Raw genomic sequence first — 24,993 nt, 5'->3', positions numbered from 1 at the left:
GTGTCATTCATGCCACAGAGACATACCCATCAATTCTTCTTTCAATCAATTAGTTATTTCTTTTATGTTTTGATATTGTTGTCCCTGTGATTTAATCTACTTCATCAGTGACCTAACTTCAATTCACAAGGATCCACCTTCTGGGCTCTCCCGTCTGGTTTTGCTGGTACTCCTTATTTGTAAATATGAGGATCTCTTAAATCATATAGAGATTCCTTATATTTTATTTATTTATTTATTTTATTTATTTATTAAAGATTTCTATAGCGCGAACAAGACACATAGGTATCAGAGCGCTTAACTCAAGAAATAAAATTACAGACACATCTTTCTATAGTGTACGATACGATAGTATACAATGATCTGTGCTCTAAACTATTCATATCCAGAGTCAGTATCGTGTCAGCTTCTGGTATCAGCAGAGAGTTGGTGTTTTCCTATAGATTTCCCAAATAGTTATCCATTTAGTACCCTTTAAGTTAGGGTTTAGGTGATGGATTGTCTTGACTATGGAAGGAACTTACTCATGAGAAAGATCTTAGTTTCCCTCTTGAATGTTGAAGTGTTTGTAATTTTTCTAATGCTCGGAGGGAGAGAGTTCCACATTCTGGGGGCTGCTCCTGAGAACGCTCTATCATAGGTTTTTTTCTTCTTGAAGATTGGTGGTCTTAGCATCAGATCCTTGGCACTCCTGGCAGGTCTGTTTCCTCCCAATATTTCAATTTTCTGGGCAAGGTATCTAGGTGTGTTGTGATGAATAGCTTTGTGGGTAATACATGCCATTTTTAGTTGTATTCTATCTTCGTAGGGTAGCCAATTTAATGCCTTCAGGTACGGGGAGATACGGTCAAATTTCCTTGTTCCAGTGATAAGTCTTGCTGCTGCATTAAGGCCTGCTTTCAATGGTGCTGTTGAAATTTTTGGCAGACCTGCTAACGTTGTACATCCGTATTCGATCCTCGAGATAACCAGGGATTGCACTGCTAGTTTTAGATCCGATTCAGTTAAAAATGATTTCATTTTTCTTAAGTAGTTCAGATGAAAATGGGCGTTTTTTGCCGTTGCTTTGATGTTGGCTTTCATGTCTAGGTTCTCATCCAGTGTGATTCCAAGTGATTTCGCAGAGTCTACTAGAGTGGGGGTGCAGTTTAATGCTGTGATCATTTTTGACCATTCCTTCACTTCTGCTTGGTTCTTTTGAGGTGATATAAGTAAGAATTCAGTTTTAAGTGCGTTTAGTTTCAGATGATTGATAGATAGCCATTTTAGTGTCATTTTGAGGGCTTCATTCATTAAGATGATGTCTTCCAGGGACGCGATCTTGATGTATATCTGCGTGTCATCCGCATAGATGTGGTAGGATATTTTGGAATTTCGCAGAATTTCTGTGAGGGGTTCGATGTACAAGTTAAACAGTGATGGAGATAATGTTGATCCTTGAGGTACTCCTATTGCATGTGGACAAGCAGATGAAAGAGATTGGTTGACCAGGAATTTCTGACTTCTATTATGTAGGAAGGATTTGAACCATTTCAGCACTGTGCCGGATATTCCCATCCTGTTTTGGAGTCTGTTCAGTAATTTTTCATGGTTAACTGTATCAAATTCGGATGATAGGTCTAGGAGGATGAGTAGGCAAGATCGGTTTTGAACTAGTGCTTGTAGTGCATCATCGACAATGTGTAGGATTGCCCTTTCCATGCTGTGACCTGTTATAAATCCTGATTGGCAGTCATCTAATAGGGAGAAATGGTCAATGTGTTGGATCAGCTGTTTCTGAACACACTTCTCTATTAGTTTGGCAAGGAGTGGGGTGTTGGTCACTGGGCGATAGTTATTTGGGTCAGCTGGGTCCACTGTAGGTTTTTTGATGATCAGTATTACTTGACCTGTTTTTAGGCATTCTGGAAGGATCCCCTGGGCGAGAGAGGCGTTTACTATTTCTGTCCATATAGGAATCAAGATATGCCTGACTTCTTTCAGACATTTTGATGGTAGTGGGTCATTATAGTGATTGTTAGGTTTGATGTCAGATAGCGTTTTGGCAATGTCTTACTGGTTCAGCGATTCAAAGGTGTCCCAGTGTGCTTTGTTTTTTATCAACTTATCCCCTTCTTTTGATAAAGTGTTGACCCATGATGGTGCTTGGTAGTCAGGGTTGTCTGCAGCAATCTTGAGTTCTCTATCTAGCTTGTTGGCTTTTTCGGTGAAAAAACTTGAGAACTCTTCGCAGCTTAGCGGCGTTTTGGTGACTTCTAGGGCACATTTGGCCTGCTTGTTCGATTGTTGTTTTATGATCTCAAATAGTTTCCGTGGTCTGTTTTTGGCGTTGTCTAGCTCTGTTCTAATAAATTCCTTTTTAGAATTGAGGATCTTTTTGTTATATTCATTTCTGATTTTTCTGAGGGATTTCAACTCCGGGGATAATGGGTTTTGTCTCCATTTTCTTTCCGCCCATCTTAATTTTCGCCTGTCTTCATTCAATGTCCCATTGAATCAAGGATTTTTAACCTTCTCTGTGACTCTTTTCAATTTTAGCGGTATAGTGGCGTTGACTATATTTGTTACTGAGGTAGTGTAATGGTTCGTTAAATCAGTCACATTCTGCACGTTGTGAGGTAGGATTAGGTCTTTCTTGATGTTTTCAATTAGTAGTTCCATTGCTGAGTCTCTTTTATCCCGCATCCATCTTTTGATTTTAATAGGCTGTGTGGTTTGTATCTTCATCCATGTGGGTATCAGGAAGGTTATGGCATGATGATCTGACCAATCGCATGGTTCTATTGGGAGGATTGAGATATTTTCATTTTTAGAGATTATCCAGTCCAATGTTGCTCCTTTCGAATGTGTTGGTTGTAAACATGCTTGGGATAAGTTTAGTTCGGTTAAAAAGTCTTTCAGCGTGTTGACTTGTTTGTCGTTGTTGTCATTCCAGAGTAGATTAAAATCGCCCAAAAATATATTAATAGCGTCAGTGTTAGCGTTGGCTGCGATGATCTCCATTAGCGGGTCAATGAAGTTCATATTATTTCCCGGTGGGTGATATAAGGCATGTAGGTTGCAACTTTGTATGTTCGCTGATCTTATATTGAGACCTAGGCATTCGCATGTCTCAAGAGGGTCGGATTATATTTGGCTAATTTCTAAGTCCGATTTGTGTATGCAGGCTATACCACCTCCAGTCTTTCCTTGCCTATCAAGTCTAACAATGTTGTATAGAGGGGGCACCAGAAGGTCCATGACTGGGGACGAGGATTCAGTTAGCCATGTTTCGTGAGGATTGTTATGTCTATTTCCTGGTTAATAATGATGTCGGCTATGTCAGATGCATGTTTAGCTGCTGATCGACAGTTGAGCAGTAGGCATTTTAGAGACTTTTCTGTTCTACGTGGTTTCATATTTCACGTTTCGGGGATTAGATGTACTTGTTGAAGGTTGTTGAGATTGGGTTTTCTCTCCTTCAGCTTAGGTATTCTGTTGGCGTCTATCTGTACTATTTTGATTTCCTCCCCTCTACAACGGTCAGCGAGCTCATACTCCCGGAGTATGGATCGGATTTCTCCTTCAGTTAGGTATTTCTGGTTCCTGTCTGGTCTATTTTGTCTGTTTGAAAGTGGCATTGCCTTCATATTGCTCTTGCCTTGGGATGCATTAACCAGTTCTCTAATGAGCTCGACTTCTGTGAGAGTGTGTTCCGTGATATCCTGTAGTTTTTCCATTCCATTAAGGGTGCCTAGTAAGTCCTGTGATAGGTTGCTCATTTGTGTTTGGAGCTCTCTGATACTTCTCAAGATCCTAGGTGATGTACTGGGATTGCTCATCCGTTTATTTCGAATTTCACTATTTTTGATCCTGAGTTTTCGTTTTGAGTTTTTCATGTGTATCTTCTTCTGTTTCCCCTTAGATCGGTCGTCACTTATGCCATTGTTTGCTGTGTTTGAAGTACTGTCTTTGTTTTGTTTTCCTTGATTCTTGTATGTGGAGTATATCGTTCTAGGTGAGCCTTGTGTAGACATATTTAGGGGTATGGGAAGGGCGGCTCTTTCCAAGATGGCTATTCTTAGATTTTCATTTTGTAAATTGTTGGTTGGGGACATTTTGCCGTTGAGGGAAGGTATCAGTTCTTCCCACTGGAGTGTATCTGGTGTGTTGTACGCGTGGCGTGTGGACATCTCATTTCTCTCAGTAATGATCTCAGACGACGGGCCTCCTGTTTCGCTAGCGTCTCCTTGTTGTTGTGACTGTTTTGGTTCCTTATGTACTCTAGTTAGTATGTTGTCTGCAATCAATTTTTCCCTCTGATGAGGCTCTATGTTGATGTGTGCATTTCCTGTTCTTTTGGAGTCCCTCCCAGACGGCGAGATTTCTGTTCTACTTGATACTCCTAGCTGCGTAGATTGTTCAGGTTCCAGGAGGTTTCTAGTTGGTGTGCTAATTGTGGTGGTAGAATCATGTGGGTCAGGGTTGTCTTCTTGGTGTCTCTGATGTTGTATGTGGCTTGTGTCTCTTAGTTGCCCATTTAATTCCTGTTCCTATCGGTCTCTCGTTGGTGTGCTAGTTGTGTTGATGATATCCACTGTATACATATTTGTCTCAATTGTAGATGAAACCAACAAAATTCAATGATTTCTAAAAAATATAAAATTAAATACCACAATTTTGTTATACATTTATGGAAACATGATCAATTTTGTAATGCATTTACATGATTGTTCGGTAAATCACCTATCCTTATTATGTATTTTTTATTGCTAAAAGAGATCTCTAACATAAAATTTTACAGTGCCTTTTACTGGATTGTGTATCTTTCATTTATTCCCAATGTCATAAGTTCTCCCATCTGTGATTGTTGAATTATGCCACACTCTTGTTTCTCGTGAAACCTGCGACGCCCTTCACGATTCTGCCCACCTAATAATCAAGTAGGCCCGGAGGTCCATGTTTTCGAACAAAAGGTCCTGAAGGACATCACGAACCTGGAACGTAATTTGAATAATACAGCCCACAGCAATATAAGCAGCACAGACTGGCAGGCTGTAAAATCTCTGCAAAGCAACACCTCCATCACCATCAAACCGGCCGATAAGGGCGGGCCGTGGTGGTGATGAACACACAAGACTATGAGGCTGAAGTTACCAGATTACTACGAGCACGGCAACATTATAAACCCCTGTTGAGGGGCCCAACTAAAGAGCTACAAAGCATTATATCTGAGTTGGTGTCTGAAGCCAGGGAGAACAAATGGCTAACATTTAGGGAGGCTGAATTTCTGATTAATACCAAACCTAGGGTCCTGGCATTCTATATCGTGCCCAAAATACACAAGGCCCAGCGTCCTCCACCCGGCGCCCCATAGTGTCCGGGATCCAATCTTTGCTTGAACCTTTATCTCAGTTCTCTGATTTTTTCTTGAGAGAATGTGCCATCTCGCAAACTTCTTATATACAAGATACCACCGATATTTTAAGACATCTAGACATGTGGTATATGACAGAGACCACCAGTTTCTGGTCACCATCGACATCGAGTCACTATATACCAGCATCCCCCAGGAAGCGACGCTGGTGGCAGCAGCAGCTCCCTGGGTGAGTGAGTGCGAATGGTTCTATGATACATCACAGACATTTGTACTACAATGCATAGAGATTGCGCTGACACACAAAATCTTTGCATACAAAGACCAGTTATACCTCCAGATTTCCAGAACTTCAATGGGGCAACTTTTGCCCCCAGTCTGGCCTGCATTTATGTAGGCCGGTTTGAATCAAACTACATCAATCACAGCACCAATCTCTTTCAGAGGAAAATTGTCCTCTGGAAGATATATATTGATGATGTCCTATGTATCTGGTCAGGGACGGAAGAAGAATTACAGAAGTTCCTTAACTGGCTTAATACCTTGGACAAATGCCTCAAGTTCACCTGGACAGTAAACAAAAATACAGCCACTTACTTGGACCTAGATATACAGGCCAAGGACAATAAATTGTTGACACGTGTACATCAAAAACCCACCAATAAGAACTCACTTCTCCACTACAGATCCTACCATCCTAGGGCTTTGTGAGACAATTTACCGGTGGGTCAATTTCTGCAGTACCGCAGAAACTGCACGTCCACCCAGAGCTATGTGGAACAAACAGAGGAACTGTCCAAAAGACGGGAGGACCGCGCCTATCCTAAAAGGGTAATTAGACAAGCAAGGGAGAGGGCCTTAAATACACCTAGGAATGCCCTACTTGAAAGGACTGAGAAAGTCAAGGGTGACTGTATTCCAGTGGTCACCACCTTTGGACCATGTTCAACGAAGATCTGACAGATCATTAGAAAGCATTGGCATCTGCTCAGCATCTCATCTATGAAAATGCCCAAACCGAGTTTTGCTTTTAAACGGTCCACCAATTTACGTGGCCGTCTTATACACACACAACCTGGGCAGGAATCTAGAGAAACTGGCATATCTCCTGGACACTATCCATGCGGGGATGTACGGTTTGTGAATTGACAACAGTTACCAAGAGTGTCATTTTAACAAATGGCAACATCTGGCATTTGAATAGGTTTAGCAACAGCAATACGACAAATGTCATTTATAGATTTACATGCCCATGCGACCTACACTACATTAGTCTTACGACACGCAAAATCAAAGTCAGAATCCAGGAGTATATGAGCACGTTCAAGACAGGCAGACTCATGACCAAACTGGTCCAACACTTTGTTACCCAGAAACATCAACCCAGGGACATACAATGGGTGGCACTAGAAAAGGTACTAGGGGATCAGTACAACATGGAAAACAGATTAATCACAAAAGATGACCGTTGGATATACCAAGAGGGGGTAGACAAACATGGGCTTAACTATCTTATAGAATGGAATAAAGTGGCACCATTCTAGAGAGAGACTATGTCACAAAGTATATTAAAATAATGGGTAGGATGCTTGTGAATTCATTGTACCAAGTAGACTTTGTATGTAAAATACACATTGGCGATGTTTGTCTTTGCCTTTTGTCACCTGGTATACAGCAGAGAAATGACAATATGCAAAGATCTTTGCTTTTTAATAAAGGATACATGATATACATTTAGACTCCTTTTAAACTTGGTAGGTGGGTGATCGTATACATTCTAAGATGGACGCCGGTTTAGACTCTAAACATGCAGACACACGCGAGGATCGGAAGTAGGGCGGGTCCCTACAGCCTGATGTAGCACGTGCTGCTTTTGAAAATGATTACCGTGACCAAGAAACGATGAGGTGCTGAGCGGTGGCCAGACACCCACGTTGTGATGGTAAGAGGGGCACACAGAGTTATGGCATTTACTTGCGGCTGGCTTCTCTCGCTGTCTACCGCCAGGCTTGACAAACAAGGGGTGGCACGGATCTCTCGTTGACAGCAGGTCTTAAAGAGCGTATATATGAGCGATAGTCCTTTTTAAATCTATGACATTTTATGCATTACATGCGTTAGTATCTAGGGATATGGTATCAAGTGGGGGCCATATGGACAGGGTGCTGCTTATACAAACGTAGAGGGGCGGTAACCATGGTCAACGCCAGGTGCATCCAGCGGAGTTGAATGCAAGATGTGCTATTAACATGTAAGCAGGATACACACATAAGTGAGCAGTAAAATTGCATAACTTGTATCAGCGATATCAGATGGACAAGTGGTCTCTCTGATTTCGGTTGATTTTATCATGCACGTGTAGGGAGGGCAATGAATATTTAAACACCTTTCATCTCTCTCAAAATGACTTATTGCAACGACTGAGACGGGACCTGTACACATGCATAGTGTTGAAAGTAGTTTCTCTTACGGGGTTGCAGGTATGCAGATGAAGGGCAACTACCCGGTAAATATATCATACGAGATGCCTAGATTCCCCACATACATCGTATATATATTTTTTTATTTGATGCATTGTCTGCTATATGTGTTGATGAAGTGTGGTATGCTGTCTCTGTCTTTTGCAGGTACAATAAACGGAGAAAAGTGGTGCAGTGAGGACACTGACCCTAACCCTGATGAAATTGCCGCAAATTTTGGGAGGCAATGAAACATGTTGGTTTTAATTGAGCAGACACACAACAATGAATAAAATAGCACAGCCAGCGGGTCTAGTTTGTTTTTAGACTTAGGTACACCGGGTTTCCAACTCTAGATCCTGGTACTCCTTATAGGGTCACATATATCATATAGAACACAATTTTGGTTTCTTCTTTTCCCTCACTACCTATTTGTTTTTCAAGTTGCCCGTTGCTAATGATGAGAACCTGAGGATACAGGCGAGTACCGGTCTGTAAACTCCCATGGTGTTACTCCCGTGAGGCTCTGCCAACTTTCCCTCACTTTTTTTCACCTGTAGGTCCTCTTCACACCTGCGGGAGTGTCTCATTAGCAGATACAGCAACACATACCAGGTTTTTTTAAACTAAGTGATTGAGGTCACTTCATGGTAGATGGGAAATATTGATTCACTGTCCCGTCACATACAATTGGGTGACAGTAAAAATATATGGTGGACATCAATAGTAGTCCATACAATTTTATAGAACAGGTCTTTGTTGTGGTGGAGGCATGGAAAATAAACATAAAACCAACCTGTCTCTTATTAGTGTTAGATAGCATGCCTAAAGCTGTTATACATTTTTGTTCCCAATTTATATTACCAAAAGAGACCCTATTAATTTGTCTTATTTTTTGTCTAAAGGTATTCATTCAATAAAACCTGAATTAGGGGCGTATCTGGTCAATCGTTGCTTACTATATAATTACCCCATAGCCATCTTGAGGAAATTTCTAATAAGGCTATCCACATGGGGAAATAACCAGGTCAACTGTAAAGTTTTGCATGCCTTAGCTGGTAATTTTATTGCACGTTCGGTTCCTCACACAAATATTAGAAGGAACTAATCCCCTTGTCTAGATTCACATCACCGCCATTTGTGCTTGTACATGGCACACCGCATATGTCCAACAACCTGAATTGGGGGCATAGCTATTCAATCAATACTCTCTGAATACTTGTCCCATAACCGTCTCAGAGAAGAGAGATGTTCCTCTTAGACACTGATAGCACAGTAATTGCATTGTCAAGTGCCCATATTATGGTACCATAAGAAAAGATTCTTCCTGTTTTGGGGAGCATTATCATGTCTACTTGGTTTATAATCCTACAACAAAAAATCTTCTCAGACCTCCCAAAAGCATTGGCTGCATACTTGGCCTTAATTAGGCTGAATGATTAGCCTATTTTAGAATACATGTAATCATGATACATAAGTACTGAAACTTCATACATTGTCTACTTTTGTCTAGAAATTATTATTTTTGCAGAACTATCTTAGAAGTCTTTCAGTGTAATTGGTTTTCTTAAAAGAAAAATGGGATCTTTGGTCTTGACTACAATTGTAGATTCTAAATCTTCTACATTCAATACACCTGCAAGTACCTTCAGAATGCAACCAGATCCAAATGGCATTGTGCCTAATGATCCTGAATTTCCTCCACCAGTGACAAACTCAGACAACAATTGTTAGGGCCTCATTTATGAAAAGGCGCATTTTTTACTCCACTGGTGCGTCACAAAAAGTGACTCACCGGCGGCGTAAAAGTGTCGCACAGCCTCATAAATGAGGCCCACAGGGTTTACAAAGTGGCATAATTCCCAGCCTGCCACGTTGTTGCAGAGACCTGGAAAGTACTTTGTGATCACTGTTATCTGCTGATTCTGAGAAAAGTGCCAAACTATTTTGCTAGTTGGCCAACACTTTCAATCTTGCTCTTCCTAGGTATTTGATATACGTCATTGCTGAAACATTGTCCATTCTCAACAACATACAGCCTTGTCCTTGGTGAATGTGTTCAGCCTGAAAGAGTCCATAAAGACCTCCAAACAGTTGATGTGGATCACTTTTTCTTGCTTTGCACAGAGACCCTCTGTCAGCACGTTGCCACAACAGGTAGCTCAGTACAAGCACTGCCATCCAAATTCACCATCATGTCTGGTTTGATGCCAAAGAGTGCCCAAGTATTTCTAGATCCCATGTGTATTCCAGTTTTGTGCTGGTTTCCTCTGACCAAAGAAACAGAGATTAATATGAAACCCTTCTCAGGATGTGGGATTTTCATTCTCTGCAGTGCCCGGAATTGCATACGACCAGGGACCATAACGTGTACTGCTGCAGACACTTTGCCCACTACTCTGGCTAAATTCATCAATGAGAATTGTATATTAGCTAGTACCTTCCTTATTAACTTCTCTATCATCCAAAACATTTTTATGTGTAACTTAAAAACCACGTGTCTTGAGTCACTGAGACCGATCTATCTTATTTTATCATAAGCCTCACCTCGTGTAATATGGACATCGCCATTGAGACGTGTTTGGACCATTTAGTACTATGCAGAGAAAGGCATATTGTCCTGGTATAATATCACCCTGACACCTATGTGTGGTAGATGCGCTGCACCACCAGCTTGAGGAGTATTGTGAAACCCCACAGGGCAGAAGATAACTTGAATGGCAGTCTAGAAATTCCCAAGTTTAGCAGCTCCATTGAAATCATAGAAACCTCAGGTGAGGTTCTCAAACAATAACTAAGTACGATTCTTTCAAATCCAGTTGCACATTCCACCCTCTCTATCACATAATGTCATGGAGGAGGTGAATCCCTTTAATATAGAAATGACAATACACAAGCCATTGCTTTAATTTTCAACAAGCCCATCATGGAAACAAATAATGAATTTCCCAGTAATCCTGAAGCAGACGGCTTTGTCTATTATCTTCCAAACCTCTGCGTTCAGCAATAGATTTGCATGGCTGGAAATAATGACTGGATTTGGTTGTCCCCGTTAACTCGGTTTCTGCAAGAACTCTGTTAGACAACCATTTGCCCAGGCCTCTTATGAAATCTTTGCCAGTTGCCAGTAAAAAATGCTAACCTGCAACCTAGGCAAACCAAACTTGCAGGGATCATGCGTACCCAAGTGATTGCCTACTGAAACCTTATGGCCCACTCTCCAGATCTGCCACAGCCTCCCCTACCTCTCTTAGGAACGAAAAGTGGCAGCCATCTTTTGTCTTGTCATTGTTGGCCAAATCTATATCCAGGGGACCTGTTTTTATTGATTAACCTAAACCTTGCATTCCTGGAAATCGTTGCAGGGTGTTCCACTATCTTTCACCATTCACTTTCTGTGAATTGTTTGTTCAAGTCTGGTTCCCATTTCTCACATAACACTGTAAGGCTTATTTTAGTTTTGCTGAATAATGCCCCAAAAATTATAGCTATGGCCTTACTACCCTTCCCCTGCATTAATAATAATTGTGATATGTGTTGTAAGCTCATCATTCCAAAACCTCCATGTGTTTTCCACTGTATTAGAAAAGGCACTATAGGTTAAAGATTGACTCACTGGCAGACCATCCTCCCAATGCAGCTCATCAACGGTCTTATGCATGTGTCTATCAGATTGGTGACCCACAGTGTCAATACCCACTTCCTGCCAAATCATTGTATTAATTTTTTATGCAATTCCATCCTGCTCAAGGGGGTAATCCCGCATCTTATCCCTATTCACTCTAAGATCAGATGCTATCCCAAATCTTAGCAATTTTCTTAACATTATCTGTAGTAAAATGATGGGGGTCTTTGAAATACACCAGAGTATCAGTTGCCTATATATATATACTGTATGTGTTACATTCCAATCTTAATACCCCAATTTGACAACACATCTGTAAGTCTAATTATCAGGGGTTCCAAAGCTAGGCTAAACAATACAGTGGGCAGGGGACATCCCTGTCGAGTGCCACACTCGATCACCTTTCTACTGGAGACCAGACCACTCAATCTTACCCTACCTGTAGGTTCAGTTTATAGCCACTCCACCCAGCCCTGAAAGACCGGACCAAATCCAATCTACTCACCTCCACAAGCATGTGACCATTCAAAAGTATTGAAAGCTTTTTCGATTCCAGAGCTATCAAGGCTCCTTCTATTTCCATTCCCAGTGTGGTACATAAGACACATGTGAGCCCTCTGAGGTTCATTGATGAGCTGCGCCCTGGAATAAAGCTGAACTGACCTTTGTACACTAATGACCCAAGAAACCTTTTAAGTCTATTCAACAATACCATGGCTAGAAGTTTGATGTCATTGTTGATCATGGCGAGAGGCCTCTAAGAGCCCATCTTCTCATGGTCCTTATCTGGCTTGGGCACAATAAAAAAAAAACACCTCTCGGATTGAGTCCAGAAATCTTCACAGCATTCCGGACTCCACATAGACATCTAGTAATCTCTCAGAAACAACATAGGCAAAGGTCGAGTAGAACTCCAGGGGAAATCTGTCCAATCCGGATGATTTATTGCATGTCATTTTATTCAGCCCTGCCACCAGTTCCTTCTTTGTTAAATCCACCTCAACAGTTTCCACATGCTACTCTGTGAGGCATGGCAAGTGTAAGTAAGTAAGTAAGTAATCTTTATTTGGCATAGTTACTTAAAACCATTGCAATATAAAATGGATTAAGAACAGAGAGGATAAAAATGCAGTTTTAAAAGATTTAGGAGTTGAAATGTTCACATTCGATAACATTTTAAAAGGAATTTATGGACTTCGTATTTGTTCAGTATTGCTCAGTGTCCTCATGAGCTCATGAAGTCAGTAAAAGAGTCAGCAGGGTGATGTCAAATCAGTTGAACTGGGACAGTTGTGGGTTAGATTTTTTGGCATCTTCTTTTCAACTGCCCTCAGAAATTTTACAAAGCTGCAATTCAAGCCAGGGTCATTAGGATGAAAGCAAGCAAGGACCGCCGTCCTTCTTGTACGGATCCCTTGTCGATTGAAGTGATGCTTTAGCCAGCATTTCCGTTCGTCCCATAATTTTTCACAAGAGCATATCAAATGCAGCATGTCCTCTTGTGCCAAGCCGCATAGCCGACACAGGGGGTCAGCTTTGATTTTGAGCTAGCGTGGGAGATTTTGAGTACAAGGTAGCAGGCCCAACCTGTGCCTTTAAAAGCACATCTTGACACTTTTGGAGTATCCCTCGGCCAGGTAGCGCTGTTGTGCTTTAGTTGTGTACGAATTCAGGGTCAGCCAGCCATGTGTTCTTTTCGAGAAGACTTCTTTGTCTTGCAACCATGATTGTAATTTGACTGATTTTTTAACCAGTTTTTTTAATGTTGTGTGGTTTGTTGGGGTGTTCCAGAGCTGTTCTAGACCTGTATTCGTCAGGCTGCCCGTGAGGTACTTAGCTGCTGCTGAGGAAGGATGCTGTTCTAACTCCTTCCTCAGGTGTTCGTTCAGAGTTCCTTGTTTTGATTTCCTCACTTTGTCCCAGGCTATCATATAGGCTCCCTGCCTTGCCAGGAGCTGTTGGTCGATGCCAAATTCGAGCCTGATTTGAGCGGGTGAGGTTTGCCTGGGTAGGCTAAAAATAATTCTGTATGCAGCTATTATGGTATTGTCAAGGGTCTTGGCATCCCTTCCTCTGAGTACCTCGCTCCCGTAAGTAATTGTTGGGAGAAGTTTAACACGAATTACTTGCGTCAAGGGTAGGAGAGAGGGGCCGGAAAGTTTGTGATTTAGCGACTTCAACGAAATCGCCAGCGAAAGTCCTCTCCCTCGTATGCTTGTTCTCTGGACCGAGAACTGCCCACCGTTGTCGATCTTCACTCCTAGGTATTTGTATGTTGGGGTGTCTTCAATTCTTGTCGTATTCCAATGCCATGATGTTGGTTTCCTTTTTTTCTTGCTAATGGTCATTGTTTGGGTTTTCTCCAGGTTTATTGTAAGATTGTTCTTACTTGAATACTTTTGTGTTGCATCCAAAAGATGTTGAAGTCCTACCTTAGTGTGGCTTATTAGGACGATGTCGTCTGCATATAGTAGACAAGGTAGCTGGAGCCCTCCTAGTTTAGGGGCGTGGGAGTTACAACCATTTAGAATTGGGACAAGGTCGCCTAGGAACAGGTTGAAAAGCGTGGGGGCCAGGACGCAGCCTTGCTTTAGACCCCTATTGGTCTGTATGGGCCTTGACAAGGCGGATCCGTCCCCTATTTTTATCTGTACCCAGGAATCTGTGTGCAGGTTAATGAGCAGGTCCAACAGGGGTCTCGAGATCCCCCAGTCATTCAATTTAGACCACAAAAGCTTCCGGTTTATGTTATCAAAAGCGGCCTTGTAGTCGATGAAGCAGAAATGGATGGGCATTTTGTTAGATTCTGCTTTGTCTATGAGCATGCCCATGCTCAAGATATTCGTCATCGTGCCTACTGACTTAATAAAGCCTGTCTGGTTGACTGGTATTAAGGATCTCTCTGTTGCCCAGGCCGTCAGTTCTTCGAGTAGGGTACCTGCAAAGTATTTTGCCTCGTTATCAATTAAAGCCACCAGTCGATAGTTAAGTGGGGAAGCCTTATCTCCTGCCTTATAGATTGGGGAGATGATAAAGCCCCTCCAGGATCTTGGTATGATATTGAATTGTCTTATTTCCAGAAAGAGGGGTTCCAGGGCTGCTGCCCAGCCTGGCACATCTTGTTTATAAAGAATAGGAGGTATACCATTTGGCCCTGGCGCTCCCTCCTTTCTTCCTTTTTTAATTTGGCGTTGAATGGTGCTTTGTAAGTTCGGCATGGCAAGTGAATGTCTGCCAACATATAATTTTTAGAGGAATTGTCTGCCTCCACAGGGCTTTTATACATGACCTCCAGAAAACATGGGAATGTTTATGTAATGCCGGCCTGGTGGATGCTCCTGTACCATCCAACCTCCAAAGTGCGAGTACTTCTCCACCCAGGCGTTCTCTGTGTGGTAACTATGCGGGAAGCTTTCTATTTGCCTATACTCCCTAAGGATAAACTTATCTAGCACATTCTCCTTTTCACTCTTGGCTTTTTCTGCATTCAGTAGTTCATGATGGAAAGTATGATCCAAACTCACCATCCTTGCAACTGGGACAGCCACTCTTCTTTTTGCATCAGTTCTATTTGAAGTTGGTGTTTTATCCTATCTATCTTGCTTAAACACGTGCTTCTCCTCAATCCAATAAAATCCTCCAACTCAATCTCTCTAGTAGTCATTGAGGCCCAACTAATATTAAAATGTCTCAATCTCCTCCTGAATAGCCATACAAAAGATATGGATTGCTCAGAGCTTCTGGACAAAGTCTCCAAAGGGCAACCCGGGGTCTGAGTGAGGGGCACTGCGGTAGTCAGTCACCAGCGTAGGCGTTATCCGAGAGAACCCTATATTGATACTGAGGCATCTCTATTTGCCCCGCTATGTCTCATATTACAATATACAATCAAATCTATTGTTCTATGTGCTGTCGAATGGCAAGTGTATTTATGTACAGTGGGGTGAAGCTCAAGTCAAATATCTACACAATTTAATGTGTTCACTAAGTGTCCTTTTCATGTTTTGCTTTCAGGAAGAAATTTGCATCTTCAGTATGCAGGTCATATATATTAATAAGACATATATCCGCTCCAACTAATAGTCTATATAAATCAGTATGTAACATCTTGTAACATCAGCTCTAATGCAGAGATGAGAGAAGGAGACCCATGGCACCAGTCAAATCGACACCACTCTGGCAAAGAACGAATAGGTAGAAAAATACATCTAAGACCTCTATTTCTTGCAGACCTTATCTACCTTCATATCTGTTAGATGCAATGCCTGTAACAAGGTTACTATTATGGATTGTTGCTTAAGGTAAGAGTGCATACAGTATCTTTTTATGTGGTTATTAAGATTCCTGACTTTCCATGTCACACATTTAAATGTACTCTTCATGACCGATGTTCAGTGTCAATTGATACACCAGAAGGGTCAAAGAATATCCCTTGTTTGGGATATCTTTCAGTGGTATCTTGCAATACATGAAGCATCAATTAAAGCTCTTGTGTGTCTATTAAGAACAAACAATGCATAAACATTCCAAGCATAACAAAAGGAATTTGAGCCCTAACAATCCTTCTTCCCCCCAAGTAAACACTTTGTGAAAATAGTGGGTGTTTTCTCATTTTGTTCAGCACTGACGGATACCTGCAAAACCAACACATCACCTCTTGAAACTCAAGTGCTATCAGTGGCAATCTGCCAATGCAAAAAGGTATCTCTGAAATGCATACTAATCGTTAACAAAGTAAGAGAGGCTTGCAGGCTCACTGGGTCACACACCTAGCACAGCCAGCAGGCTAATCCCTGATTTACGATGTCTCCCTCAGAGGCCCTGTTAGACCTGGCATCTTTTGCAATAGTTTTCCCTGTCTATTTGCCTCTGATCCCATTTTTGATTGTGTGCGGGATTTCGTTTTCTGGTTGGCTTTAGGACTCTGGGCACTTTACCACTGCTGACCAGTGCTAAAGAGCAAGTGCTCCCGGTCTAAAATGCAATTGGTTTCTCCTTGATTGACCCATATGACTTACTAGTAAGTCCCTAGTACAGCGCACCAGGTGTGGTGCCAAGGGCCTGTCAGTCAAATGCTACTTGTGGGCCTGTAGCACTGATTGTTTCACCCACATGAGTAGCCCTGCAAACAAGTCTCAAGCCAGTCACAGCAGTCTTTGTGGGTGCAGTTGTAAACTGCCATTTCGACCTGGCAAGTTCACCTCCAGGCTCAAACCCTCCCTTTTTTACATGTAAGGCACCCCTAAGGTAGGCCCAAGGTAGCCCCATGGGCAGGGAGTGGTGTATTTAAAAGATAGGGCACGTATGTTGTGTTTTACATGTCCTGGTAGTGAAATACTGCTACTTGCATTTTTCACTACAGCAAGGCCTATCTCGAATAGGTTAGCATTGGAGCAGCGTTGTAACGTCTTGCAAGTGTATATTCCAATTGGGATCTAATAGAAAATTGAAGTTTGGTGTCTCTAGATTCACAATTTAAAAATATATCTTTTAGTGAAGTTGGTTTTTCATTTTGCAGGTCTGAAAATATTACTTTTAGAAAGTTGACATTTTCTTACTTTAACAATTCTGTGCATTTGCCTGTCTCTGAAGACTTTTCTGGATCAGGATGACAGTTGGTTTGCTTATGCATTCACTCTAGGCAGTCACACAAAGGGAGCTGAGGTGTGCCCTGCATATTCTGATGGCCCATCACCCGGCTGATGGATCTTCCTGAGCTAGACTGGTGGGAGGAGTTGACCTGAAGAGGCCTATGCTGTCCCCACATAAAGAATTCTCCACCTCCTGTAGTGTGTCTGGAGCCAGGGCAGAGAAGGGCAGGGTCTTGCGCACTACAAAGACTTTTCTTTGAAGTTTGTCTACTTCAAAGGCTGAAATAGCTGTAAGTACTGGACTTCTGACACCATATACTCAGAACACTTCTGGACTGTGGACATTTTGCCAGGAAGAAGAGCTGTGTCGCTGTCAGGAGGGACTGTCACTTTGCTGTGCTGGCCTGCTGCTTGCCACTTCTGTCCTACAAGTGAAAGGACAGGGCTTTGCTTTCTACATCCTGCTTTCGAAGACTCTCCAAAGGCTTGAGATGAGCTTGCCTCCAGTAGGAAGTCTTGGCCATCAAAGACAGCAACTGGAGTCCTCTGCTGAGAGCCCTGCTCTGCCAAGTATTGCCAATTCCAGTTCTGGGTCCTTGGAAGTGAGTTCTGGTTTACCAAGAAGAAAAATCAACACATCGACTACAAACATAATTCGGGATCGGTGCGTCAAAACCCACTCCATCGCTGCTGCCTGCACTGAAGCGTGGTCCCTGCTCGAAGTAACGTCCGCAGCTTTCAACGCTGGTCCCGACTTTTTGCCACAGCACCTCCAAAAAACTGCTGCTGCATGAGTCTCGAGCACCACACCACCAAAGTCTGTGACGTACCCCTCCAACTCCACGCCTGCTTCAACACTGTGGAATTAACGCAACACAACTTGACTTTTGAAGCACCATCAACACATTGTCTCTGGAAACAGATTTCATTATTGACACCCCACAGCAGTAGGTAACCGAGGTATCATGCTCACAAATGAAGCATCTCCTTCCCTGTGCCACGCATTATCACCGGACTTTAGTGGCTCAACAAATCTGTACTGACTTAAGGAACCGAGGTATCACAGCTTACAATGACACATCACCTCTTCTGCACAGTGCACTGTCCCCGAGCATCAACATGCCAATGACCTGCATAACAGTAAGGAACGGATGCATCACTTGCTTTTTTGATACTTCACTTCCCTTTGTCGCCATGCATTCTCTTTGATTTTTGACGCATCTAATGTACTTTCTCCTGGTCAAGCGCACCATTGCTTCTAAGAACTATAACTTTATTTAACTTGAAAATTCATCTTTTATTGTGTATGTTGGATTTTTGTTGTTTTGGTCTTGTTTTAATTGGACAAATATTGACCGTATAAACTGGTGTGGAGTCCTTTTGTAGTGTTTTCACTGTGTTACTATGTGTGTGTGTGTGTGTGTGTGTACAAATATATTACACTTTGTCTCTGACATAAGCATGACAGCTCTTGCCCAGCTACCAAGGGGGTGAGTATGGGTTATTCTGAGGGTGTAACTTACTTGAGTGAGCATCGCTATATGACCAGGGTGCAGACCACTGCCAACTAGTGATCCCATTTCTAGCAAGCCCTAAGTTATCAAAGCTGAATGCAAGAGAGACCAAGAAATTGAACCTCCTGTCTCCATACATCCTCTCAAGATGAAATGCTATTCAATTAATTCTCATATAGTTGCAAGTATCATGCATTATTACAGACATCTTCCACAATCTACAACATTAAGTAGAACATAAATTAAAAGATGTAATTACAGTTGGTTCAAAGATGCCGTCTATATACCTTTTTGAACAAAGATAAGCTATTGCAATTGTTTGTCAAGTACTCTTACCCATCTACATTGCCCCTACACTCATTCATGGTGTCACATTCAAATCTACTTGCAGAGAGGACATAAGTTCAGTCTCCAGTCCATCCTGGTGAGGATCATGACTAGGCCTTCTGTAAGTCAGCACGCAGGGGCCTGATCTCAATCAAGACAGTGTTTATGTTGTTTTGCACAACAAATCACCAGCTTCACATGTCTCCGCTCAGCAATCGCTATGGCATATGTTTCCTGCAACCATAGTTGTTTGCAGGTCCCAGTGTCAGTGTGATACCCAGGAACTATTTAGAGTTCCATCTTCAATACCAAAAGCACTCTACTGTGCCCACAAACAGTAAGGAGGGTCCAAAAACAGTCCTGAAGGTGTGCCCCAATAGTGAGCATAATCTAGACCCCCACAGAACCTCAAACATGTACCACGACCACCAATCCCATTCCCCCAATCAATGCGTTCAGAGAGAGGAGAGTCAAGGCACTCCCCAAGAAAGTCACACTGGGCTCTCTGATGACTGCAAGATCCTCCAAAGAGACCAGGTCTGATGATTGTTTGGGGTCTCCATCTCCTATCCGGGCTGTTGCTAAAAGGTCCCACATAAAATGCTAACTAGAGTCCATGGGTGACATCCTCATGCAGCTTCAGACCACGAGGGCACAGGATTTTGAAGGAATAATGAGAAGATTTTCAGAGCTCACAGAATTTATGTGCTGTCCGAAATCTTGGCCGATCAAGGCTGATACAGAATAACCACTTCCCAATTAGATAGGGGTATCAAAAGCATCCTTTCCTGGCACACAGATACATCCAGTACCTAGGCGGGGGTAAAATGTATGTATCCTAAATTATAGCATTGCCAAGAGTGACAGAAAAGGAAGCGGATTAGGATTTTATAACACGTGGCCTTGTATAATCACAAGCATGATTTAAAACATGCACCATCCGGTTGAATTCCCTATGGCAGATGTAGTAACTAGCACATTCCACCAGACTTAGAATGAACTAACTATTCTAAAAAAATTGTCTTCCAGGTGAAACGTGAGCAGCTTTATACCTAGTGGCCTATATTTGACTGGCAATTATATAACAGCATGGTTGCCAGACTGGAAGGTTAAGCTCTCTGCACCATCAATGTTTAAGCAATGGCACTTTAGTAAAAGACCAGCCATCTTGACAGTGTGTCATGATCCATATGTAATTCTGTGTTCTATATAACATCCTACTATATTGTAATTTGTTGGTGCATCTATCTGTGTGTGTTGTTATAGATTACAAGGGCAGATTGCCCAGTGAATCGAATCAGCAGGGAAGCAGTCTGATAAATGGGATGCACAAACAAAAACACTGTGATCCATCACACAACTGTTACCTTTTCCAGATAAACCCAGTGCTAATAACCATCTGTATCTGCATTACAGAAAACAATCACCATTGCAAGAAAATGTTAATAAGTACATTGCATCAAACAAGTTAGGAGCATCATCCACTATTAGTGACCCTGTTACTTATACTTACACGCTTTGGCTTAAATAAGAATTAAGGCAACACAAAAAAGTGATGAACGGAATGCTGACAATTGTCAAACATTCACCCCCAGAACAGAGATCTGGGCCTAAATACACAGTTTTTTGTTCCATTGTGGCTTGGACCAAGCCATATGCAAATCAGTCTTGACCCTGCTCCCCATGTTAACAGGCCAGCCAGAACCGGCAGGACATGTCTTCCCTAGACCAGAAACAAGGATCCTGGGACTGGTTTCGGGGTATCACCCCTCAAGAGTCCCCAGCGTCATAAAAGACTATACACTGGGGGTCAGTGGTTAAAAAGTTTGAGCACTCTGTCCATCATCTTGTTGTGTTTGGTATGTTCGCCCTGAGTGATCATGGTTATGCCCAGACATGGGTCCCTTGCTTGTCGTGCTGCTGGATTCAAGTTAGCCTGGCTGATGAGGGATCATACCCCGAAACCGGTCCCAAGATGCTTGTGTCGGTCCAGGTTGTGCACTCTGTTACCTCATGCTCTACCACTTGGGCAACCAAAACCTCATGCTCCTCAAGCTCCTCCACCTGGGCAACTATCCCCTTCAATCAATACCATCTCAAACCCAGATGCGCCACTTCTGGATTATCACAATTGGAAGCTGAAAAGCTGAGCAACTCATACACAAATACCTCCAGACAAATTTCCCACTCCAAGATTCCAATTATCTTACGCTCCACTCCCTCCAAACGACCCCCAGGTTAACAACCCAACTCACATCTCTCCAACCCACACACATTGAACTGAAATTCTCACCAGCATTATACAGCATGCTTCTAAATTGCCGGTCAGCAGCCAAGCACACAACTGAAATAGAGGAAACCATCCTTCTCCATAAAATCAACATAAGCATCCTAACTAAATGACCACTCTTCAGCCAATATTGACCTCATCATTCAGCGGGATCGCAAAGACCGCATCAATGGTGCACCAGCTATCATACACAACAAGGACCTCCGCCTATAACCCGTCCACGCAATTGAATACTAAACTTTTGAATATCTAGGAGTTGACCTCCCCTCTACAGACCCCAACTCCATCAAACTCCGCACCATCTATCACCCCCCAGGGGATAATTTGCTATTTCTTAAAGAGCTAACAGACCTTATAACACTAAACTCCATGAAGGATTCCACAGACATCGTACTAGAAGACCTAGACCTGCACCTGAATGACGGCCACGATAAAACAGTACAAGCCCATAAACCCTCCTTGAATCGAAAGGTCTCACTCAACACTGCAAAAGTAAACAAACAATAAAGGCTCTAACCTCGACGTAATGATCTCCAACCAAATGGGCATATCCCTCCACTCCATTGTACCTCTTGACTGGACCGACCATCACCTAATGCTCTTCGACCTCAACCTCAACAAGCCCAAGCAGCTAACCAAACCCATCATCCGAAACACTGGACAAGGAACGCACATCAAATCCAGCAATCAGAGCTAGAATCCCTAATCAGCTCCCAAATTCTTCCATCTCCTGAATTTGCCTCTGCCAATGATCTCACCTTCCACTATAACACAAAAATGCCTGAGCTCCTTGACACCATCGCCCCTTTAACACTCTATTAATCAAGAAGCATCCCCTCCTGATCCTGGTTTAACACAGACCTTAATAGGGAGAGTTAACAGCTCAGACTGATTAAATGAAACTGGAGGAAACAGCTCTAACTAGCCATTTCTCTCTCCTCCGATCAGAGCATATAAAATATAAGAAATACATCTACAAAAAAAATCATTTTTCTTCCATGTCTTGCTGCACCAGTCCAGAAACAGGCCAAAGGACCTCTTCAATATCATCAAACTCCAAATCTCCTCGATCCCTCAACATCCTATTGATACTTTCTCGAAGTGCTGTGAAGAGCTCGCTAAATTCTTACCAGACAAAATAACAAACATTGAACTCTTGCTGAACCCTCTCACATACTCTCCTACTACTAAAGCTAATCCCCTCCAAAAGAAGGACCCCCCAAGTCCTCCAAACTCCACCCCCATAGAGAATGAGAACACCAGAACCAATCACTTACATCGAACAAACAATGCAACATGGTCCAAGTTAGAAACCATCTCTGAAAAGGAAGTACTCAAAATACTATCATGCTTGAACCAACCTCCCACCTCTCTGACCTTCTCCCCTTGTCAGAACTCTCAGACGCATCATCCCACCAACTTGGACCAAAATTATCAAGTACTCCCTATCAAGTGGCTCCATGCAATCCTCTCTTAAACGTGGCCAAATCACCCCCTCCTCAAAAAGTCTGACTCCGACCCCAATGACGTCAACAATTACAGACCTATACCCAAACTCACTCTCCTTGCCAAAACTATGGAAAAATGTGTGCTCTCTCAGTTAAACAACCACATTGAAAAATCCAACCTGCATGACACCTTCCAATCTGGATTCAGAAAAGGGTGCAGTACAGAGACCACAATCCTGCACATCACTAACGATCTACATAGATCCTGCGATGATGGCAATGCCTGCCATCTAATCCTCCCGGACCTCTCCTCTGCCTTTGATACTGTCATCCAAAACTCTCTTCTAAACACCCTCTCACAACCTGCTGGCATCAGTGTTACCGTCCTGCAATGGTTTGCATCATACCTAAATGGAAGATCCCACCTTATCAAAATAAATAAATCAACATCACCAGCAGCATTAGTCAAACAAAGAGTTTCCCAAGGCTCAATCCTATCCACTGCCTTGTTCAACCTCTACATGGAACCCCAGGCGGGGATCCTAAAACAAGCCTATTTATGCTGATGACACCCAAGTACACATCAAAATCTCGTCACCTAGAGACATTCAACACCTAAATAACACGCTTTTCCTGATAAAAACCTGGCTGACCAACAACCACCTAAATCTCAACCGTAGCAACTGAACTTCTCCTCATGCAGCGAAACATGAGCTTGCTCCATATCCATAACTGCCTTCACAACCTAACGGCACTAAACTGTAAACTATCCACCTCAAATTCAGTTAAATCTCTTGGGATCACTCTTGATAAGAATCTGAACATGAAAGACCACATCAATGCCTCAACAAAAAGCACCTCCTACTTGCTTAAACACCTCAAAAAATTAAACCATTCATCACTCTTGATGACCTGAAGACTGTAACACAATCCTTAGTCCGTTCCAAACTGGACTACGGCAACGCAATAATCACCAGCACCTCAAAAAATCTACCTCTTACCAATGAATATTGCGTTTTAGTGCATACTTCCTACCTGTATTATATCTCCTGTAATCATCCTGTTGTTTTACATTGCCTGCAATTGCTGTTTATACATCCCTTGTAAAGCACTCTGATGGCCTAGTTTGCGCTCTATAAAACTTGGTATAGATAAATAAATGATGCTTTACCCCAATGGCTCCCTATGCTCACTCTGACATCATGACTGATGTTTCTCCGCAACCACATGATTCATGTTCCCCCAATTCTCTCATTACTGATTTTTCCCGGCACCGTCATGTCTGATGCTCCCTCAGCACGCTCATGACCAGTGCTTCCCCAGCACCCTTGGGACTCTTTTGCATTAGCAGCTCTGCACGCATTCCCTCTTACCACTGTGATTCCTGTGCACTTGGTCCACCACCCCAAGACCCATGCACCCATAGAGCTCCTTGCACCTGTTTTTTACTTTGGCCTTGGTGTGTTTTCCCTTTGAGTCTTTGCAAGCTTCCCCAAGTATCCCATGAGCCAATTGAATACTACCACTCGCTGTTACTAGAGCATGGTGCTGTTTTCCATCATGCATGTTTGAACAAGAACAATACATTTGTTTCCTATTGTTGGTTCTGATTTTCATGTTGCACCTGCCTTTCCTGTAAAGTCAAAGTGAGAGCATTAACATATGTTTTTCTCCAATGTTCAAGAACCTTCCGAAAGGAACACGTGACCTAGCTACTTCTTTTGAGCCTTCGATGGGGTATATAAACCCCCGATCAACCCTGAGTCTTGGCTTGGCATCACTACCTGTGGAACAAGCTTCACCCTTCCCACTCACCTGAAGAATCCTACAAGACCGAAAAAGCATTTCAGGCTCCTTCAAGTCCATAGGGAACCAGGGTTCCATGGTACCATTTGCCTCGACATCTCCCTCCTGCACAACTACCCCATACCCCCTGCTACTCCCTGGGGCAAGGCTCTGAGATCTTCTTCGAACATCAGTCAAGTGGAAGAACTAGGCTAAGTACTTCATATCAGCTTAGTCCACACAATTCCTCCAAGAGAAGTTAGGAGGACTGAGCACCAGCGTTGTAAAAGACTATAGTCTTTCACCCCCGCTCTTTCTGTGATTTCCTCCACCGCTTCTTGTGTATTCCTGCTCCGGACAGCTCCTTTCAACCTTGGCACTTGAACTGATTGCTCAGACTTAGGACTTAATTTCTGTGTTTCTCTGAAATGAACAGCATTTCCAAGAGAAAGAATTTTTGAGTATTTGATTCTTGTATGCCCCTTGTACCTAAACCTAAGCTCTGAATTTCCATTTGGCAGTGCTAATAACTCCAACTATGCACCGAGTTTATCTTTGGGAGTGCTAATATCTCCAACCTGTTTTCCGAGTTTTCTTT

This window comes from Lissotriton helveticus, chromosome 8 (genome assembly GCF_964261635.1).
Source record: "Lissotriton helveticus chromosome 8, aLisHel1.1, whole genome shotgun sequence".
Classification (NCBI taxonomy): Eukaryota; Metazoa; Chordata; class Amphibia; order Caudata; family Salamandridae; genus Lissotriton; species Lissotriton helveticus.
Note: the sequence above shows the minus strand (reverse complement) of the source record.